The sequence below is a fragment of the Schistocerca gregaria genome, unplaced genomic scaffold (genome assembly GCF_023897955.1).
Source record: "Schistocerca gregaria isolate iqSchGreg1 unplaced genomic scaffold, iqSchGreg1.2 ptg000451l, whole genome shotgun sequence".
NCBI lineage: Eukaryota > Metazoa > Arthropoda > Insecta > Orthoptera > Acrididae > Schistocerca > Schistocerca gregaria.
This window is the reverse complement of record NW_026061871.1, coordinates 170,126-182,674: the sequence shown is the minus strand read 5'-3', so window position 1 is coordinate 182,674 and position 12,549 is coordinate 170,126. Positions and strand designations below refer to the sequence as shown.

The following is a 12,549-nucleotide window of genomic DNA, read 5'->3' as shown; positions in this document are numbered from 1 at the left end:
CATATCAACGTCACAGACCCTTGCACTCCCATTATTCCGCAGACAAACCCTACTCTCTATGTATCAGTGAGGGTGTCTTTCAGGTTTCGTGCATTCTGTATCGAATCGTAGTTGGCCACAATGAAAGTGGCACGCATAACGTCGAAAATAGAGTTCAGACACCGCTCTGAGTAAGACGAACGTGTTGTCCACTCTCTAGACTTCAATGACGTTAAGCCGTGATACCTAAGACAGATCTGCACTCGATGACACCACGATAACAGCCGGTCCCCACACTTACATCTTGCTCTCCTTATGACAGTATACATCATATCAGTCTGTGACGCTGGTTTTGCAACTTATTGCGTGCGTTTATGTTCGCCGCGACCAACACTTACCATGTACTGACCACAAAACATGGAGGAGCCGGGGCTTGAACCCGAAACCGTTCACACGCTAAGCGAACGATCTGTCAACTGAGCTACAGCTACACACACGACCAAGCCTGGCTATTCTCCATTCTTTGCGACTCTGATGTGCACGGACACGATGGTTGGTTGGTTTGTAGCGGCGAAGGTACCAGAACACAAAGGCGCGGACACGTTCATATACACAAGAGTTCCAAGTAGTTTCGATGCTCTGGTATTACGAATGCAAATTCCGTCTGTTTTGAACGTCTTAAATTGAAAGGGCGGTCACAAATTGGTCCATTTCACTCCTTGTCGACAATCACACAGCACCTGAGGTAACAAGCACATCTCGAGCCCCATTGTGCTCTCCATTGTTCATGCCAACTCAGTGCCTCGCTCTTTGCTACTGTGTAAAACTCTTGTCATCCAACTGCAAAACACTGGGACACAACAAGTTTCCGCGTCTCCATTGCACTGATCGTACTACGAAACGCTCCCCAAACTTGGCAATCACCCATGCAGATGACTTTTCCGACTTTACGCAACGCTCACGCTAGTGACAGCCTTATTTATAGTTCGACGTCGCGCCAAAGCGAATGAGCACATTTCGCCTACGGCTTAGGCCGCTCTCCTAGTGTGGCTGCTCTGTGTCTGCAGGCAGCGAGGGGCTGCAAGCTTCCTGTGTTCGCACCTATATCACCTGTGCTTCCTTGTCAGAGACAGACTATCGCAAAACATACAACTCACTCCATGAATTGATTGCTACGGCATCTGTTATCAGCAGTCACAACCAGCAACACCAGTAGCAGCCGACTGCACGCAAAGAATGGGAACGTGCAGTGGGATTTACGTGAAATCGGCGCAAGGCAGATCTTTCCGACGTAGGCCTGAGAATCTTATGGGAACATTTGTACTGTTTCTAAATTAAGTGTAGGTGTGGGAGGAGGGTGCTTCCTGCGCACGAATAAAAGCACGCTCGCCAATTGTGGATGTTAATCGTTCGCTCGTATCTGCCTACACACCTCTGCTGGTTGGGAATTATTCCACTTGCATGGCTAGGTGCGCATGTAGGTGTGTTAAATATTCCGGAGGCGCTGGGTATCGATCCCAGTACCTCTCGCACGCTGGGCGAGCGCTCTACCATCTGAGCTACGCCCACCCCCCCGTTAACTAGTAGTGCTACATACAGTCATATCAACGTCACAGACCCTTGCACTCCCATTATTCCGCAGACAAACCCTACTCTCTATGTATCAGTGAGGGTGTCTTTCAGGTTTCGTGCATTCTGTATCGAATCGTAGTTGGCCACAATGAAAGTGGCACGCATAACGTCGAAAATAGAGTTCAGACACCGCTCTGAGTAAGACGAACGTGTTGTCCACTCTCTAGACTTCAATGACGTTAAGCCGTGATACCTAAGACAGATCTGCACTCGATGACACCACGACAACAGCCGGTCCCCACACTTACATCTTGCTCTCCTTATGACAGTATACATCATATCAGTCTGTGACGCTGGTTTTGCAACTTTTTGCGTGCGTTTATGTTCGCCGCGACCAACACTTACCATGTACTGACCACAAAACATGGAGGAGCCGGGGCTTGAAGCCGAGACCGTTCACACGCTAAGCGAACGATCTGTCAACTGAGCTACAGCTACACACACGACCAAGCCTGGCTATTCTCCATTCTTTGCGACTCTGATGTGCACGGACACGATGGTTGGTTGGTTTGTAGCGGCGAAGGTACCAGAATACAAAGGCGCGGACACGTTCATATACACAAGAGTTCCAAGTAGTTTCGATGCTCTGGTATTACGAATGCAAATTCCGTCTGTTTTGAACGTCTTAAATTGAAAGGGCGGTCACAAATTGGTCCATTTCACTCCTTGTCGACAATCACACAGCACCTGAGGTAACAAGCACATCTCGAGCCCCATTGTGCTCTCCATTGTTCATGCCAACTCAGTGCCTCGCTCTTTGCTACTGTGTAAAACTCTTGTCATCCAACTGCAAAACACTGGGACACAACAAGTTTCCGCGTCTCCATTGCACTGATCGTACTACGAAACGCTCCCCAAACTTGGCAATCACCCATGCAGATGACTTTTCCGACTTTACACGACGCTCACGCATCGCTCACGCTAGTGACAGCCTTATTTATAGTTCGACGTCGCGCCAAAGCGAATGAGCACATTTCGCCTACGGCTTAGGCCGCTCTCCTAGTGTGGCTGCTCTGTGTCTGCAGGCAGCGAGGGGCTGCAAGCTTCCTGTGTTCGCACCTATATCACCTGTGCTTCCTTGTCAGAGACAGACTATCGCAAAACATACAACTCACTCCATGAATTGATTGCTACGGCATCTGTTATCAGCAGTCACAACCAGCAACACCAGTAGCAGCCGACTGCACGCAAAGAATGGGAACGTGCAGTGGGATTTACGTGAAATCGGCGCAAGGCAGATCTTTCCGACGTAGGCCTGAGAATCTTATGGGAACATTTGTACTGTTTCTAAATTAAGTGTAGGTGTGGGAGGAGGGTGCTTCCTGCGCACGAATAAAAGCACGCTCGCCAATTGTGGATGTTAATCGTTCGCTCGTATCTGCCTACACACCTCTGCTGGTTGGGAATTACTCCACTTGCATGGCAAGGTGCGCATGTAGGTGTGTTAAAAATTCTGGAGGCGCTGGGTATCGATCCCAGTACCTCTCGCACGCTAAGCGAGCGCTCTACCATCTGAGCTACGCCCACCCCCCCCCCCCCCCCATTAACTAGTAGTGCTACATACAGTCATATCAACGTCACAGACCCTTGCACTCCCATTATTCCGCAGACAAACCCTACTCTCTATGTATCAGTGAGGGTGTCTTTCAGGTTTCGTGCATTCTGTATCGAATCGTAGTTGGCCACAATGAAAGTGGCACGCATAACGTCGAAAATAGAGTTCAGACACCGCTCTGAGTAAGACGAACGTGTTGTCCACTCTCTAGACTTCAATGACGTTAAGCCGTGATACCTAAGACAGATCTGCACTCGATGACACCACGATAACAGCCGGTCCCCACACTTACATCTTGCTCTCCTTATGACAGTATACATCATATCAGTCTGTGACGCTGGTTTTGCAACTTATTGCGTGCGTTTATGTTCGCCGCGACCAACACTTACCATGTACTGACCACAAAACATGGAGGAGCCGGGGCTTGAACCCGAAACCGTTCACACGCTAAGCGAACGATCTGTCAACTGAGCTACAGCTACACACACGACCAAGCCTGGCTATTCTCCATTCTTTGCGACTCTGATGTGCACGGACACGATGGTTGGTTGCTTTGTAGCGGCGAAGGTACCAGAACACAAAGGCGCGGACACGTTCATATACACAAGAGTTCCAAGTAGTTTCGATGCTCTGGTATTACGAATGCAAATTCCGTCTGTTTTGAACGTCTTAAATTGAAAGGGCGGTCACAAATTGGTCCATTTCACTCCTTGTCGACAATCACACAGCACCTGAGGTAACAAGCACATCTCGAGCCCCATTGTGCTCTCCATTGTTCATGCCAACTCAGTGCCTCGCTCTTTGCTACTGTGTAAAACTCTTGTCATCCAACTGCAAAACACTGGGACACAACAAGTTTCCGCGTCTCCATTGCACTGATCGTACTACGAAACGCTCCCCAAACTTGGCAATCACCCATGCAGATGACTTTTCCGACTTTACGCAACGCTCACGCTAGTGACAGCCTTATTTATAGTTCGACGTCGCGCCAAAGCGAATGAGCACATTTCGCCTACGGCTTAGGCCGCTCTCCTAGTGTGGCTGCTCTGTGTCTGCAGGCAGCGAGGGGCTGCAAGCTTCCTGTGTTCGCACCTATATCACCTGTGCTTCCTTGTCAGAGACAGACTATCGCAAAACATACAACTCACTCCATGAATTGATTGCTACGGCATCTGTTATCAGCAGTCACAACCAGCAACACCAGTAGCAGCCGACTGCACGCAAAGAATGGGAACGTGCAGTGGGATTTACGTGAAATCGGCGCAAGGCAGATCTTTCCGACGTAGGCCTGAGAATCTTATGGGAACATTTGTACTGTTTCTAAATTAAGTGTAGGTGTGGGAGGAGGGTGCTTCCTGCGCACGAATAAAAGCACGCTCGCCAATTGTGGATGTTAATCGTTCGCTCGTATCTGCCTACACACCTCTGCTGGTTGGGAATTATTCCACTTGCATGGCTAGGTGCGCATGTAGGTGTGTTAAAAATTCCGGAGGCGCTGGGTATCGATCCCAGTACCTCTCGCACGCTGGGCGAGCGCTCTACCATCTGAGCTACGCCCACCCCCCCGTTAACTAGTAGTGCTACATACAGTCATATCAACGTCACAGACCCTTGCACTCCCATTATTCCGCAGACAAACCCTACTCTCTATGTATCAGTGAGGGTGTCTTTCAGGTTTCGTGCATTCTGTATCGAATCGTAGTTGGCCACAATGAAAGTGGCACGCATAACGTCGAAAATAGAGTTCAGACACCGCTCTGAGTAAGACGAACGTGTTGTCCACTCTCTAGACTTCAATGACGTTAAGCCGTGATACCTAAGACAGATCTGCACTCGATGACACCACGACAACAGCCGGTCCCCACACTTACATCTTGCTCTCCTTATGACAGTATACATCATATCAGTCTGTGACGCTGGTTTTGCAACTTTTTGCGTGCGTTTATGTTCGCCGCGACCAACACTTACCATGTACTGACCACAAAACATGGAGGAGCCGGGGCTTGAAGCCGAGACCGTTCACACGCTAAGCGAACGATCTGTCAACTGAGCTACAGCTACACACACGACCAAGCCTGGCTATTCTCCATTCTTTGCGACTCTGATGTGCACGGACACGATGGTTGGTTGGTTTGTAGCGGCGAAGGTACCAGAATACAAAGGCGCGGACACGTTCATATACACAAGAGTTCCAAGTAGTTTCGATGCTCTGGTATTACGAATGCAAATTCCGTCTGTTTTGAACGTCTTAAATTGAAAGGGCGGTCACAAATTGGTCCATTTCACTCCTTGTCGACAATCACACAGCACCTGAGGTAACAAGCACATCTCGAGCCCCATTGTGCTCTCCATTGTTCATGCCAACTCAGTGCCTCGCTCTTTGCTACTGTGTAAAACTCTTGTCATCCAACTGCAAAACACTGGGACACAACAAGTCTCCGCGTCTCCATTGCACTGATCGTACTACGAAACGCTCCCCAAACTTGGCAATCACCCATGCAGATGACTTTTCCGACTTTACACGACGCTCACGCTAGTGACAGCCTTATTTATAGTTCGACGTCGCGCCAAAGCGAATGAGCACATTTCGCCTACGGCTTAGGCCGCTCTCCTAGTGTGGCTGCTCTGTGTCTGCAGGCAGCGAGGGGCTGCAAGCTTCCTGTGTTCGCACCTATATCACCTGTGCTTCCTTGTCAGAGACAGACTATCGCAAAACATACAACTCACTCCATGAATTGATTGCTACGGCATCTGTTATCAGCAGTCACAACCAGCAACACCAGTAGCAGCCGACTGCACGCAAAGAATGGGAGCGTGCAGTGGGATTTACGTGAAATCGGCGCAAGGCAGATCTTTCCGACGTAGGCCTGAGAATCTTATGGGAACATTTGTACTGTTTCTAAATTAAGTGTAGGTGTGGGAGGAGGGTGCTTCCTGCGCACGAATAAAAGCACGCTCGCCAATTGTGGATGTTAATCGTTCGCTCGTATCTGCCTACACACCTCTGCTGGTTGGGAATTATTCCACTTGCATGGCAAGGTGCGCATGTAGGTGTGTTAAAAATTCTGGAGGCGCTGGGTATCGATCCCAGTACCTCTGGCACGCTAAGCGAGCGCTCTACCATCTGAGCTACGCCCACCCCACCATTAACTAGTAGTGCTACATACAGTCATATCAACGTCACAGACCCTTGCACTCCCATTATTCCGCAGACAAACCCTACTCTCTATGTATCAGTGAGGGTGTCTTTCAGGTTTCGTGCATTCTGTATCGAATCGTAGTTGGCCACAATGAAAGTGGCACGCATAACGTCGAAAATAGAGTTCAGACACCGCTCTGAGTAAGACGAACGTGTTGTCCACTCTCTAGACTTCAATGACGTTAAGCCGTGATACCTAAGACAGATCTGCACTCGATGACACCACGATAACAGCCGGTCCCCACACTTACATCTTGCTCTCCTTATGACAGTATACATCATATCAGTCTGTGACGCTGCTTTTGCAACTTTTTGCGTGCGTTTATGTTCGCCGCGACCAACACTTACCATGTACTGACCACAAAACATGGAGGAGCCAGGGCTTGAACCCGAGACCGTTCACACGCTAAGCGAACGATCTGTCAACTGAGCTACAGCTACACACACGACCAAGCCTGGCTATTCTCCATTCTTTGCGACTCTGATGTGCACGGACACGATGGTTGGTTGGTTTGTAGCGGCGAAGGTACCAGAATACAAAGGCGCGGACACGTTCATATACACAAGAGTTCCAAGTAGTTTCGATGCTCTGGTATTACGAATGCAAATTCCGTCTGTTTTGAACGTCTTAAATTGAAAGGGCGGTCACAAATTGGTCCATTTCACTCCTTGTCGACAATCACACAACACCTGAGGTAACAAGCACATCTCGAGCCCCATTGTGCTCTCCATTGTTCATGCCAACTCAGTGCCTCGCTCTTTGCTACTGTGTAAAACTCTTGTCATCCAACTGCAAAACACTGGGACACAACAAGTTTCCGCGTCTCCATTGCACTGATCGTACTACGAAACGCTCCCCAAACTTGGCAATCACCCATGCAGATGACTTTTCCGACTTTACGCAACGCTCACGCTAGTGACAGCCTTATTTATAGTTCGACGTCGCGCCAAAGCGAATGAGCACATTTCGCCTACGGCTTAGGCCGCTCTCCTAGTGTGGCTGCTCTGTGTCTGCAGGCAGCGAGCGGCTGCAAGCTTCCTGTGTTCGCACCTATATCACCTGTCCTTCCTTGTCAGAGACAGACTATCGCAAAACATACAACTCACTCCATGAATTGATTGCTACGGCATCTGTTATCAGCAGTCACAACCAGCAACACCAGTAGCAGCCGACTGCACGCAAAGAATGGGAACGTGCAGTGGGATTTACGTGAAATCGGCGCAAGGCAGATCTTTCCGACGTAGGCCTGAGAATCTTATGGGAACATTTGTACTGTTTCTAAATTAAGTGTAGGTGTGGGAGGAGGGTGCTTCCTGCGCACGAATAAAAGCACGCTCGCCAATTGTGGATGTTAATCGTTCGCTCGTATCTGCCTACACACCTCTGCTGGTTGGGAATTATTCCACTTGCATGGCAAGGTGCGCATGTAGGTGTGTTAAAAATTCCGGAGGCGCTGGGTATCGATCCCAGTACTTCTCGCACGCTAAGCGAGCGCTCTACCATCTGAGCTACGCCCACCCCCCCGTTAACTAGTAGTGCTACATACAGTCATATCAACGTCACAGACCCTTGCACTCCCATTATTCCGCAGACAAACCCTACTCTCTATGTATCAGTGAGGGTGTCTTTCAGGTTTCGTGCATTCTGTATCGAATCGTAGTTGGCCACAATGAAAGTGGCACGCATAACGTCGAAAATAGAGTTCAGACACCGCTCTGAGTAAGACGAACGTGTTGTCCACTCTCTAGACTTCAATGACGTTAAGCCGTGATACCTAAGACAGATCTGCACTCGATGACACCACGACAACAGCCGGTCCCCACACTTACATCTTGCTCTCCTTATGACAGTATACATCATATCAGTCTGTGACGCTGCTTTTGCAACTTTTTGCGTGCGTTTATGTTCGCCGCGACCAACACTTACCATGTACTGACCACAAAACATGGAGGAGCCGGGGCTTGAAGCCGAGACCGTTCACACGCTAAGCGAACGATCTGTCAACTGAGCTACAGCTACACACACGACCAAGCCTGGCTATTCTCCTTTCTTTGCGAATCTGATGTGCACGGACACGATGGTTGGTTGGTTTGTAGCGGCGAAGGTACCAGAATACAAAGGCGCGGACACGTTCATATACACAAGAGTTCCAAGTAGTTTCGATGCTCTGGTATTACGAATGCAAATTCCGTCTGTTTTGAACGTCTTAAATTGAAAGGGCGGTCACAAATTGGTCCATTTCACTCCTTGTCGACAATCACACAGCACCTGAGGTAACAAGCACATCTCGAGCCCCATTGTGCTCTCCATTGTTCATGCCAACTCAGTGCCTCGCTCTTTGCTACTGTGTAAAACTCTTGTCATCCAACTGCAAAACACTGGGACACAACAAGTTTCCGCGTCTCCATTGCACTGATCGTACTACGAAACGCTCCCCAAACTTGGCAATCACCCATGCAGATGACTTTTCCGACTTTACGCAACGCTCACGCTAGTGACAGCCTTATTTATAGTTCGACGTCGCGCCAAAGCGAATGAGCACATTTCGCTTACGGCTTAGGCCGCTCTCCTAGTGTGGCTGCTCTGTGTCTGCAGGCAGCGAGCGGCTGCAAGCTTCCTGTGTTCGCACCTATATCACCTGTGCTTCCTTGTCAGAGACAGACTATCGCAAAACATACAACTCACTCCATGAATTGATTGCTACGGCATCTGTTATCAGCAGTCACAACCAGCAACACCAGTAGCAGCCGACTGCACGCAAAGAATGGGAACGTGCAGTGGGATTTACGTGAAATCGGCGCAAGGCAGATCTTTCCGACGTAGGCCTGAGAATCTTATGGGAACATTTGTACTGTTTCTAAATTAAGTGTAGGTGTGGGAGGAGGGTGCTTCCTGCGCACGAATAAAAGCACGCTCGCCAATTGTGGATGTTAATCGTTCGCTCGTATCTGCCTACACACCTCTGCTGGTTGGGAATTATTCCACTTGCATGGCAAGGTGCGCATGTAGGTGTGTTAAAAATTCTGGAGGCGCTGGGTATCGATCCCAGTACCTCTGGCACGTTAAGCGAGCGCTCTACCATCTGAGCTACGCCCACCCCCCCATCAACTAGTAGTGCTACATACAGTCATATCAACGTCACAGACCCTTGCACTCCCATTATTCCGCAGACAAACCCTACTCTCTATGTATCAGTGAGGGTGTCTTTCAGGTTTCGTGCATTCTGTATCGAATCGTAGTTGGCCACAATGAAAGTGGCACGCATAACGTCTAAAATAGAGTTCAGACACCGCTCTGAGTAAGACGAACGTGTTGTCCACTCTCTAGACTTCAATGACGTTAAGCCGTGATACCTAAGACAGATCTGCACTCGATGACACCACGATAACAGCCGGTCCCCACACTTACATCTTGCTCTCCTTATGACAGTATACATCATATCAGTCTGTGACGCTGCTTTTGCAACTTTTTGCGTGCGTTTATGTTCGCCGCGACCAACACTTACCATGTACTGACCACAAAACATGGAGGAGCCAGGGCTTGAACCCGAGACCGTTCACACGCTAAGCGAACGATCTGTCAACTGAGCTACAGCTACACACACGACCAAGCCTGGCTATTCTCCATTCTTTGCGACTCTGATGTGCACGGACACGATGGTTGGTTGGTTTGTAGCGGCGAAGGTACCAGAATACAAAGGCGCGGACACGTTCATATACACAAGAGTTCCAAGTAGTTTCGATGCTCTGGTATTACGAATGCAAATTCCGTCTGTTTTGAACGTCTTAAATTGAAAGGGCGGTCACAAATTGGTCCATTTCACTCCTTGTCGACAATCACACAGCACCTGAGGTAACAAGCACATCTCGAGCCCCATTGTGCTCTCCATTGTTCATGCCAACTCAGTGCCTCGCTCTTTGCTACTGTGTAAAACTCTTGTCATCCAACTGCAAAACACTGGGACACAACAAGTTTCCGCGTCTCCATTGCACTGATCGTACTACGAAACGCTCCCCAAACTTGGCAATCACCCATGCAGATGACTTTTCCGACTTTACGCAACGCTCACGCTAGTGACAGCCTTATTTATAGTTCGACGTCGCGCCAAAGCGAATGAGCACATTTCGCCTACGGCTTAGGCCGCTCTCCTAGTGTGGCTGCTCTGTGTCTGCAGGCAGCGAGGGGCTGCAAGCTTCCTGTGTTCGCACCTATATCACCTGTGCTTCCTTGTCAGAGACAGACTATCGCAAAACATACAACTCACTCCATGAATTGATTGCTACGGCATCTGTTATCAGCAGTCACAACCAGCAACACCAGTAGCAGCCGACTGCACGCAAAGAATGGGAACGTGCAGTGGGATTTACGTGAAATCGGCGCAAGGCAGATCTTTCCGACGTAGGCCTGAGAATCTTATGGGAACATTTGTACTGTTTCTAAATTAAGTGTAGGTGTGGGAGGAGGGTGCTTCCTGCGCACGAATAAAAGCACGCTCGCCAATTGTGGATGTTAATCGTTCGCTCGTATCTGCCTACACACCTCTGCTGGTTGGGAAATATTCCACTTGCATGGCAAGGTGCGCATGTAGGTGTGTTAAAAATTCTGGAGGCGCTGGGTATCGATCCCAGTACCTCTGGCACGCTAAGCGAGCGCTCTACCATCTGAGCTACGCCCACCCCCCCCATTAACTAGTAGTGCTACATACAGTCATATCAACGTCACAGACCCTTGCACTCCCATTATTCCGCAGACAAACCCTACTCTCTATGTATCAGTGAGGGTGTCTTTCAGGTTTCGTGCATTCTGTATCGAATCGTAGTTGGCCACAATGAAAGTGGCACGCATAACGTCGAAAATGGAGTTCAGACACCGCTCTGAGTAAGACGAACGTGTTGTCCACTCTCTAGACTTCAATGACGTTAAGCCGTGATACCTAAGACAGATCTGCACTCGATGACACCACGATAACAGCCGGTCCCCACACTTACATCTTGCTCTCCTTATGACAGTATACATCATATCAGTCTGTGACGCTGGTTTTGCAACTTTTTGCGTGCGTTTATGTTCGCCGCGACCAACACTTACCATGTACTGACCACAAAACATGGAGGAGCCAGGGCTTGAACCCGAGACCGCTCACACGCTAAGCGAACGATCTGTCAACTGAGCTACAGCTACACACACGACCAAGCCTGGCTATTCTCCATTCTTTGCGCCTCTGATGTGCACGGACACGATGGTTGGTTGGTTTGTAGCGGCGAAGGTACCAGAATACAAAGGCGCGGACACGTTCATATACACAAGAGTTCCAAGTAGTTTCGATGCTCTGGTATTACGAATGCAAATTCCGTCTGTTTTGAACGTCTTAAATTGAAAGGGCGGTCACAAATTGGTCCATTTCACTCCTTGTCGACAATCACACAGCACCTGAGGTAACAAGCACATCTCGAGCCCCATTGTGCTCTCCATTGTTCATGCCAACTCAGTGCCTCGCTCTTTGCTACTGTGTAAAACTCTTGTCATCCAACTGCAAAACACTGGGACACAACAAGTTTCCGCGTCTCCATTGCACTGATCGTACTACGAAACGCTCCCCAAACTTGGCAATCACCCATGCAGATGACTTTTCCGACTTTACGCAACGCTCACGCTAGTGACAGCCTTATTTATAGTTCGACGTCGCGCCAAAGCGAATGAGCACATTTCGCCTACGGCTTAGGCCGCTCTCCTAGTGTGGCTGCTCTGTGTCTGCAGGCAGCGAGCGGCTGCAAGCTTCCTGTGTTCGCACCTATATCACCTGTGCTTCCTTGTCAGAGACAGACTATCGCAAAACATACAACTCACTCCATGAATTGATTGCTACGGCATCTGTTATCAGCAGTCACAACCAGCAACACCAGTAGCAGCCGACTGCACGCAAAGAATGGGAACGTGCAGTGGGATTTACGTGAAATCGGCGCAAGGCAGATCTTTCCGACGTAGGCCTGAGAATCTTATGGGAACATTTGTACTGTTTCTAAATTAAGTGTAGGTGTGGGAGGAGGGTGCTTCCTGCGCACGAATAAAAGCACGCTCGCCAATTGTGGATGTTAATCGTTCGCTCGTATCTGCCTACACACCTCTGCTGGTTGGGAATTATTCCACTTGCATGGCAAGGTGCGCATGTAGGTGTGTTAAAAATTC

General features: G+C 49.2%; 1 non-coding gene across 1 annotated transcript; it reads right to left on the bottom strand.

The window, feature by feature from the left end:
* Positions 1-3,065: 3,065 nt before the first annotated feature.
* Trnaa-agc (transfer RNA alanine (anticodon AGC)) lies at positions 3,066-3,139 on the bottom strand. Its single transcript has one exon. It is a non-coding gene; the product is annotated as a tRNA-Ala (tRNA).
* Positions 3,140-12,549: the final 9,410 nt, after the last annotated feature.